Here is an 11,247-nt window from a genome sequence, read left to right as displayed (position 1 = left end):
TTGCGAGCTGGTATTTAAGCTGCTCGCAATGTTTTGCTAGTAGAAAGAATAGTTAAATTCGAGCCCTGTTGACTACTATATGTACCTATTTTAAGCTTACCCGAGCACAACATGCTCATGTAGACCTTTTGTGATCACCTTGTCTCTGTCACTAGTTGTCTACTGTTGGTCATGAACATTTACCTGGTGAACACGCTAGGCCGCGATTATTGCCCATTCTCTGTGAGACATTGCTATTGTTCATGCTTACTTAATTGGATTAACCTCACCCTGATACCTGATAGATTGATAGATCTTTGATTTACAGCTGTGAATTTCTTTAAATGGCAGCCACATGTCAACTTATGTTCTACTCATTGTCAAGACTGTCTGTAATGACCAATGACATGGCCTTACATAAGTATAAACAACTTATCAATCCATTGATCTATCATCTCTCCATCAACTGTATCTTTTGTTCATGCTTACTTAAATAAGAATTGAATTAACATCAAAAACCCTTGGTCAACTGTATCTATTCTGCATGCTTACTTAATTAGAATTGAATTAACGTCTTCTTATATCAACTGTATCTATCGTTTATGTTTGTTTTAATCTCTGCGGACATTCCATTGGGATAGATTTTAGGAATGTATGCCTCCCTGTTTTAATGTTCTTCTACATATTCATCTGTTGTCTGATTTCTGTCCATATCTACACCATTTTTCTCATGCAAGTTATTTATGCTGTAGTGTTTTTTCATTCAAATCTAAGGTATCCAATCAAAAGTGCACAACAATATTGTTTTCAGTTGGTTTTTTTTTAAGGTTATAGTTGTTCCTTAAGTAATCACTGCCTTAAACAGGACTGTTTCAAGCTACATTGTCCGTTTATTTGAGTGTGCATGACCATAGTGGTTCAAAAGTGTGATCAGTTCTGCATTTCCTGTAAGATGATCAGTTCTGCATTTCCTGTAAGATGACAGACAGTTATTGACAAGAAGATATGTTTGGCATCAACCACTCACCATTGCTAGCTGCATAACATTAATCTTAAGCAATATACTTTCTTTACATATCGATGAACTTTGTCGCTAATATGACTTGCCTCGAATTTCATGCTTGGCAGATATGACAGACTTGGCAGATATGACAGACACAAAGAAGTTGACAACCTCTGTTGAAGGATTCCTTTCCCCTTAAAGGAGACGTTTTCTGAGAAAACTGGTCATAATGCATGTGCCTAATGTGTCATCCCAGATTAGCTTTTGCAGTCTGCACAGGCTAATCAGGGACGACACTTCCGCCTAAACTTGATTTTCCGCAAGAAGGAACTTCCTTGAAACTAAAAATACCATAAAAGCGGAAAGTGTCGTCCCTGATTAGCCTGTGCGGACTGCACAGGCTAATCTGGGAGGTAACTTTCCGCACATGCATTAAGCCCAATTTTCTCAGAACACAACTCAAAGTATCCATTTTGCTAAGGGTGGGCATGGCATAGAACATGAATTCCGGCAAGACTCAAGAATATTTCTGCACAGTATCATCAGGCTTTCAAAAAGTTGTCTTTTTAATATGCAGCCAGTAATAAAGCCTTTTCTATCGCCCTTCCCTCTACATCAACCCCATCAACTTGTTAGGATGTTGTGTTTGGAACATTGTATGTGTTGTTTGTCAAGGTTATGTGCAGGTCTCAATGAATTTATCATTCTTTAAGTGATCTGATTGTGATCTGATTGTGTGGAGAATGCAAGACTTTTCACTTCCAATATGTTGTCATCATTGGCCCATCATTGTGTCGAACCGCATCTTGCCGAACTAGATCGTTTAGTCCGGCCCAGACCACTCGCTTGGTATATTCATATTTTAAGTCATTCTCATTGTGGCATGTCCTGGTTGTTTCCGATTGCTTACAGGTCTGGCTACAGAACCAAATCTCGTCTGAAAATAAATCATATTCTTGATAAAATAATCCCCGTTGTTGCGACGGTTTTTAAAATCCCTGTCAAATCGGGATCCCCCCATTGTAAAGCATTCTTTTAAGGGAAGATTTCAATATACACTTGAGTGCGTAATACATATACATGTCGTTTTACTACAGATGCATAACCAGCTATCGCAGTATTGAGCATTTGCCATGAAATGGTTACTAAAACATTATTTGTTTTACCAATTTTGAATGAGTTTTTGTGTCATTAAGGCCTAGTTATACACTGTATTACCCATAAAAATCATGTCTATAATATACCGTTATGTATTATGATAGGCATCTATGTTGTTTGGATTTTAAGTCATGTAAGTGTATTCAAAACAGATAATGAAAAAATGATGATATTGTCGAACTGTATACACGACCAAAAGAATGTAACATCAATAAATGTTGAAGACATAATGCTATTTCTACACTGTTGTGCGCATATAGAGCCATTTATTATCAGTAAAATAACCTACAACTTATTTGTTAAAAATTCAGAAAGTGGCATATCCACGGCTAGAACGGTATTTTATTTTCTTAAATAAATTTATACACTAAGAAGAACGTATGAAATGATTTCTAAGAACACAGACCTTGATGCAAAAATGTATTTTAATAATTTAAAAGAAATGTCCCTTGGACAGGTTTTGCGGGCGCGGGGAAATCGTACTAGTAGTTACATATTTATTAATGGAATGTACATTTTCATTGACAATAATGCATTTTTAACGGTGCTTCAAAGTAGAAAATACAAATTGAAGCTTGTGAGTTCTGTGGGGCGCTATTTCGAATCATATTGGGACCGTGTTAGGAATAATATATTTTGGCAATTTAACTTTTTTTTTCTAAATGATTTTATCAATAAATTATCGTTCCCCACGATTTTATATTCATAAAAAATGGACTTCGTGTTGTTTTGAATGTTTGCCTTTATATAGGGAAATAATGTCAATATGCCTCTTTAAACATTTCAATACACAGACAATACCTTTCCCGGTCAGTGTTTTCTCAGTAAGTTTGATGCATTTCACGTGAAACCTTCTGCTGTTTGGGCACAGACTGTGACACCACTCCACCATGGGTTAATCTGGTATTTGTTGTTTGCAGTAGCAAAAGATGACAGTTTGGATCTGCATTCGGCGCTGCAGTACCTGCTTTCCTCCGGTACAGTGTCTTCCTTTATTCCGACACACTCAAAATGAAACCATTTTCCGTTTGAGCAATCTTGCCCCTCTAACTCTATCATAGGAGTTTCGTCTTCATCGATGCCTTCACAAAATGTAAAGAGAACAACCATTTTTTATAAGACTGACAGAAAATATGGTATTTCCTATGAAACGACTGATAAAAAAGAACGGAGGGCAAGTAAAATTATAGAAAAGTATGCATTAAATGTTCGCAGAATTTAATTATTATTGCCGTTATTGGCAGTAAGAATTCAACTTAAATCATTTATGTATTGCCCAAGGTCAGGGGGGAGATTACAGGCTAGGTCGAACTCAATTATGGGAAAAGGGAAAACAGAACACTTTATGTTTGAATGAAAACTGGGCATTTATTATACTACCCAATAAAATGGCATAAACAAATGATAACGTAATATATAATCAAAGCAAACATAATATAAATGTACATAACTGGGAGGCAAAGAACCGCCGCCTCAAAGACTAGAAACATACATGTATTAAACATTACCATAACCAACTGGCAAGTTGCTTTAGATGTATATCACTGGTAGTCAAAATGTGCAATCTTGAAGACTAGAATGGCACCTTAGTTGCAGAAAAAATAAAACATAGAACTAAAATAGCTAGAATGTAAAGCAATTTAAATCATATAACAATTTTGCAATTTTTAAGACTTAATCATACCTTAAATGCAAACACATATAACTCAAATAGCTATTATATAAGCGAATGAGATGTATACATTTGAAGACAAATCTGTTAAACTGAACTTTTATAAAAATCCCAGGCCATGTAACAAAACCCCCAAACCTGTGGAGAATGGGGCAGTGCCCTTCCTTTTCGCGACTAGCTGTTTATCGCAGGCTTGCGTAGCCGGTTTTTCTCACCGATAATGGAATAATATGGTCTGGCTATCCATTCGAGATTCTTTTTGTAGAATAAGATACCGGAGGGTCTTATTGATTTCATTCACGGTAACGCATGGTGTCCCGTTTTGTTACAGGTTTCAGGTACTTCCTATGTAAAGGACCGGAATTTCTCCTTTGCATGTGGCGGGTCTTCCAACCTTTGTGTAGGCTTTCTACATATGTTGGTTCTAAAAAGGACCGTTGGGTTGCCATGGTGGGATTATATGTGACCTTCGGCTTGTGGTCTCATCCTGTTTTTCTTGCGGAGACTGGACTTTCTCCCATCTGAGTTGCTTTTCATGGCCATGACTACTTGTTTGTCATGTATACCCTCATTGTCCTAGTACACCTAGTCGTCCATAAAGAGTCGCACTGTGTTTATTGTTCCCTTTAGCGCAAGCCTACATAGGCGGGATTCAAAGCCTTTGTCTTTGATATTTAGAAGCTCTAGGGTGTGGCTGTTATGTCGGTGCCACCCCCCCCCCCCCCCCCCACCCCCAAGGCTCAGATGGCCAGGCCTTTCACTTCCACCTTGTCAACTTTGTAAAGGTTTTGGATGTTTGGGATCAGGTGCTGGTATTTATTTACTTTTTCCTCATTTGCTTTTCTGATTCCTAATTTAGTTTCCATTACGATTGTTGGATCTATCAATACAGTAGTTTTATTCTTGACGAGGATAAGGTCTGGTATTTGCGTTTTCATGACCTCTTGTATTTCGACTGTGATTCTCGGCTCGTAATTGATATACCATCCGGTTGTTTTTGCTTTGTCCGCTACAGTCTCAACGATTGCATTATGGCTTTAAATGCGATATCCTTTGAATTTTGGACACTATCCCGCGATGTGTCCTATTGTCTCCGGCGATTGTTGGCAATGTCTACACATCACATCTGCGTTTTGTTTTGATCTCGCAAGTGTCGTTTTTGTTGGGAAGGTGTTTGTACGCAGTTTGATCCCGGTGATAAAGTCACTTTCAGAGAAAAAAGGTTTATCCAAATCCAGGGATGAGTTTGACTGTGTTTGAGTATGTGCCCAATGACTTTGGTAAGTTTGTCCCATTCGTCCTTAACCTGTGTTCGCCACTGTATTTCGTGTTTAGTTTTTCAGGGATTGTCAGGCCTGATTTTTGTGCGATTTCCAAGGCTTTTTCACTCAGCTTATATGCTTCCGCCATTTTCCTTATTTTTGGGTCGCTCGATTGTGCGATTCTTCTGAGAGTATTGATTCTTTGAGTCGGCGCGTAGATTTCGTATTTTGGGAATCCTAGGCCTCCTTGTCCCAGTGAGTCATGGAAAAAGACGGTAGGGGAACAATCTGGTAGTTTTAGCCATTTTCTTATTTCTGATCGAAGGACGTTATTTAGGTCTTTTAAGACTCCTTTCGGATTATCATTTTGCATGATAGGATAGTTGATCCTAGGTAGGGGGTATTGTTTCGCCATCAACAGTTTCTGTCTTGGTTTTAAACTAGCTTTTCCTATTTTGGACATCATTTCTTTCTGGGTCGCTACTACATTAGAACGTATTTTGTTTGCCCATGGATTCATTTTCAATCCCAAGTACTTGAGTGTCTCATCTGGTTTCATTAGAGGTATTAGTTGTTCCTCTATTTTAATAGGTATGGTGTGGTTGTTGTAGATAAAGCTTCTACTCCCGAAGAGTTCAATTGTGTAAGCTGCACATTTGTTTATGTTTAATTTCATCCCAGTCGTCTTACAGAAGCGCTGGACTAGACTAAGGTTGTGATTCATTTCTGTGGTTGTGTTGGTCAGTAGGGCATTGTCGTCTGCATAGCATAGCGACTCAATGAATTCATCCTTTTTCTTGCCGTATTTGTATCCATTCTTTTGATTTGAAATTTGGGCCAGTAGTGGATCCATGGCTATATTGAAAAGAAGTGGACTTCGAGGGTCGCCTTGTTTCACTCCTTGTCTGATTGGTATTTCATCTGTAATACCCTTTTCGGTTGTGAATGATGTAGTGGCGTCCTCATATAAATCGGCAACCACTTTGATGAAGTGTGGGTCAGTGTTGAATCTTTCTAGACCAGCCGTGAGGTGTTAATGTGACACAGTGTCAAATGCCTTTGCTAGGTCCAGAAAAGCCACACATAATGAATTCCGATTCTCCTTTGCATTTTTTATTGTTTCTCCCAAAAGATACAAGTTTTTGTCGCACCCAGCTGCGTCGATGAACCCTCGTTGGCGTTCGTTAAGGGGAAAACTGACTAGTACTCTTTTGGCAATGCAGCTTGTGTACAGTCTCAGTACCATGGATGAAATAGTGAGTGGTCGCCAGTTGTTGACGTCTTCAAGACCTGAGTCTCCTTTTGGTAGAAGAATAGATCTATTTTTCTTAATTTCTTTAGGTACTTTTCCTCTTATGAGAAATCTTGAAAAGGTTTGCAAGGAAAAATCCTTGTGGGTCGTTTTTGATAAGCTTCCTTAGTTCAATGCCGTCCGGACCTACGGCTGTGTCTTTCTTTGCTCTTGAAAAGGCATCCGTTATTTCCTTCAATGTGAAGGGTTTAAGCAGTGTATTGTTGTTGGCAGGTTCTTTTGCCGGTGGGAACTCGCTTAAATCTACTGGTTGCGATGCACCCCCAATACGTTCGGTACAAAAAGTTCAACCCTAAATGAATGATTATGAAGTCAGGGATGAAACTATTTTCAGGGCATAATGCCTTGAATGCATTATAGTCTTGTATTTAAGTAGAACATTAAGTGAAAATAAAACTTTATGTACTTAACCATATGTATGAATATATACGCTCTAAAATGGGTAGACTAACTCCAACCACATAAGTTTTAATTTTTAAGACTAATTTTTGAACCTTTATATTCTGTGTTGACTAGCTTATGTCATGGCTTAATTTTAATTAAAAATTTTGTTGATTACAAATTTTGTTGTTTGCAAGCAGGAGACCAAAACCCCTTCATACTCCACAGGTATGATCGACCATGACCAGTTCGATTGAGCATCTCTATCAGAGGGGATTCAGATTGTCAATGCGAGCATTGTACCAATCCACATCAACGGGATACTTTGTATGAACTAACGGAACCTGTCTGTGTAAAACTTGTAACACTTACTTTTCGCGCTCCAATCATAAACAAAAGAGTGTCAACCAAATCCGCAATACCCCGAGCAACACTTAACTTCTTAAACTTGACATTGGCCAATGGAGTAAAGGTTCAAGACGGTGGACGGCCAACATAAAATACCATTTTTGACAAAAACAATTTAATACATGTTTTCAAATGAAGCCTTACCTAAGCCTGACTCCGAGTTGAACCAGCACAGTCTGATTTTCTCAACTAGATTGGCCATTTCAGCCACTTTCTCATTGTTGAAATACGGTATACGCGCGGCTGAAATCTTCTGCAGAACGGAGGGCCAATGCTCGTGCCTCGCCAGGATTTCGGACTGCTTTTGAAACCTGAGTTCCAGCAGGTTCACATGAGCTTTCAGCTCGGCATTTGTAAGAAATAGAGATGTGGGGTACTCAAACACGGGACCGGTCCATGGCACGGTGATTTGGGGCCCTCTGTAGATAGGATTTGTGTTGGACACTCCTCCTTTTTTTGGGGTTTTGGTATCAATGTCGGGGAACATGGACCTAGCGGGTCTGACACAACTTTCAGATGTTTCCTCAATTCCTTTACTGTAGCGCCCGGGAATCCGGAGTATTGAACAAGGGCATTTCCTTGCAAGTTTAAATCGTGACGCTGTGAGCTGTCATTTTGAATATAGTCCCTTAGCCTTTTGACCAACGAATGACCAAAAAGTTGCACTTTAATGCCCTTGACCACGGACATCTTGTAATTCTTTACCGTAAGTTCTTTGTTCTGAAATTCCTTTGTTTGTGTGCACCACGCAGTAGCACAAAAAATTCTCACCCTTTCACTCAAATTTAATATAGAAACCAGGGTCGCTGCCCCAAAAGTTTATATGCAAAATATTCCTCATATAGTAGTCCAAAATAATGCGTAAAATTGTAACCTTTTATTTGACATATAATGCCTTAAACTTCAATTTTAATTCAGAGAAAATTGATGTGAATCTTCTCACATAAAAAAAAAAAAAAGACTGGCTTCTATAAAGTTCTAGGCTAATTGATTGGCTTAAACACGTCACATGCTATAAGTAAGGGTATTTATTGGTTGAAAACATAATTTATAAACCTGGCTAATGCCCGTACTAATCCGTTACACTTATGTATAAGATAGAAAGTGGGGAAGTCAATGACATAAAAAAAATTATGTTATCATTAAATGCTATATGATTATATATAATTACTTTTTAATGTTTGAGGGGTCACTTTGTTTGCTTTTTATTGCATAAAGAGTCAATATTGGGTAAAGGAGTGGATGTGCACATGTCGATGCTATGATTGTGTTAAAATGTGTATTTTATTACTAACGTGGATTTTGAAACCAATTTAAAAAGAAAATGAAAATAACTACAACTTTCTTTGTTTACAAAAACAATAGTTGTCGTTTTCCTTCAGATTAGTAAGCTCTATTGGAGACCATATACCGTAGGTTTCCACGTATAGCGCGCAGTGTTTTACCTCCAAAATTCAAATTAAAAAGCTGATGCGCGCTATACATTGATACAACACTATCCTGGCTGCTAATTGGTAAAAAATATGTTGTGTAATCGTAAATAAAAAAAATGACCGCCATGTTTTTTCCAGAAAACTACCACCCTTTAATCAGGGCTCGCGCTGTCGTTCGCCATTTGAGCCATTTGCGAAAATATTGAAAATTTGGCTCAAGAAAAATCCGATTTGCGAAAATACTAAAATCTCGTAAAATTTCATTGAAAACAGCCGCCATTTTAACCCGAAACTGGTTTTCTATATTTTTCTCTTTGTTTGAATGAAAGTATTCGCAATTTGAACAGTGAACGAAAACCGGTCTGCACCTGTATCGAGACATCGCTTGACCTTATTGTTATTGAAGTGCACATGGTAGCTGGCCAATCAAAACTGAGCTTGCTTACACATGAAATGACGTTGTTGAATGAAACGTAAAAATGGGTGGAGCTATGAATACACAGTTAATATTGTCGTCTGCAAACAAAATAGCGGCCGGTCGCAAATGTCGTATTATAAGATTAAAAATGAAAATAAGTGTGACAATAAATTAATTATGTCCAAGCTGACTATCGATCTAAATTAAAGAGTGATAATTAAATAATTAGTTCTTTGTCGTCGATGTTACAACTTTCTGCCGATTTTCGATTGAAATAAAAAGGTGATAATTAATTTGATCATTTTACTCACACACTATGCGGCGTATTTTAATCAAAGGAAAACGTGAAAAACACGCCCGGTTTAATTTAAGTATAGTATAATCGTACAGACTTAGGGTCCATTGTGGAAACAACAAGAAGTCGCTACTTGTAGATATGAATGGGGTAGAAGAAGTTTTGGTCGAAAATAAATTTGTTTGTATAAACTTGCGGACATTTCTTTGTTTGTGTTTTTACACTTCTTTATTGATGAATTCCGATGGGAAGTGTTGTCGACAGTCCGGAGAGCATGCAAGGGTAGGTGCGAAAGAGGTCTTTTTTGCGGGTAGCAGTAGACGTGAAACGGGGTCATTTTGCACTTCGTAATTGGCAGATGTTATTGAGTAATATGTGCCACGACTTGTTAAGACGCTAATTGACATTTGAGACACTAATTGACACTTGAGAACGTGAAGATATGCAATTGCATTTTGTGAGTATAAATACTGAACGTTCAACAGTGGTGTACTTCAACAACTGTATCCCTGTCTCCCATGTGACATTCAAATTTACCGGTAATGCCCATGCTTTCCTCGTGGAAAAATCCCACGATGTACACTAATTCTTATTTTCTCACGTTTTTCACGAAATGCACGTGGACTGTTAATCTTTTGCTAGAAAATTACAAAATTGTCAGAAAAGTATAGTGCTATGCAACCCATGCTCCTAATCATAATGACGCTTTATATTTTGAATGCTTAATTGAGCTTTCCAATGCTCCGGATTATTGGATTGTGCAATAGTAATATGACTGCCATTTTCGGTGCGATTTGGTGGTTTTATTGTCTTTAAATATTTTTTTCTCCATTTTTGCATTAAAAAAACAGTCTGCGTGCTATACACGGGAGCGCGCTATACATGGAAACCTACGGTAGTGTCCACAATTTTGCATGCAATGGACATTAACTCTGCAGTTGTCGTTGTCCCGTTAGAATCCATGTCGTTCCTGCCAAATTAATCCTGTGCGAACGTAGTTATATATGCTTCAGTCACAAACTGAATGAATTCAGACACATAATTGAACGATTGAGACACATTCTTCGTGACTGAGCGCTGGTAAAGTACGTTTCTGAGATGGAACAAAGTTCCCTTGTCTGTGGCTGAACTACCATCATAGTAGTTGTCTATCACGTCCTGAAATGAATTTTTCATATATATGGTTTGATCTAAGTATAAGCTACCAAACAATTGGCATCCCATTCTTGTGTTCATCTTTAAGCTTTATTAATGTAATTTTCATAAAGGGGCCTTAAAATTGTAGATATAAAAGGAACCGATACCGAATGGAAAGTTTGAAATTTGAAAGTCGGAAACTTACGCCAATAATGAAATGACAATTTAAATGAATATTTTGATTTCTATTTCAATTTTAAAGAAATAAACTCATTAACATGTTGTTTTTAGCTCAACTGGCCGAAGGCCTGAAGAGCTTATGTCATGGCGTGGTTTCCGTCGTGCGTGCGTGAGACTTTTTCTTGTTTACGCTATAAAGTCCACAGTTTTCATCCGATTCTTTTCAAACTTGTTCAGTGCCTTTATATTAATGAGGACTCAAACCCTATTGAAAATGGGTTACATCAGAGTAAGGAGTCCAGAATTATCTCCCTTGAATTTGAAAAAATTGTGAAATAAGGCTTGTTTACGCAATGAAGTCCACAGTTTTCATCCAATCATTTCCCAACTTGCACAGTGTCTTTATCTGCATAATGAGTCAAACCCTATTGAAAATGAGCAATATCGGAGTTATAAGTCCAGAATTATCTCCCCTTGAATTTGAGAAAAAAATGAAAATTCCGTTTTTTTATGTGATAAAGTCCATAATTTTCATTGAATTCTTGGCAAACTTGCAGTGTCTTAGTATCAATGAGGACTCAAACCCTTTTTAAAAAGTGCAATATCGAA

Source organism: Dreissena polymorpha, chromosome 5 (genome assembly GCF_020536995.1).
Source record: "Dreissena polymorpha isolate Duluth1 chromosome 5, UMN_Dpol_1.0, whole genome shotgun sequence".
NCBI lineage: Eukaryota > Metazoa > Mollusca > Bivalvia > Myida > Dreissenidae > Dreissena > Dreissena polymorpha.
Note: the sequence above shows the minus strand (reverse complement) of the source record.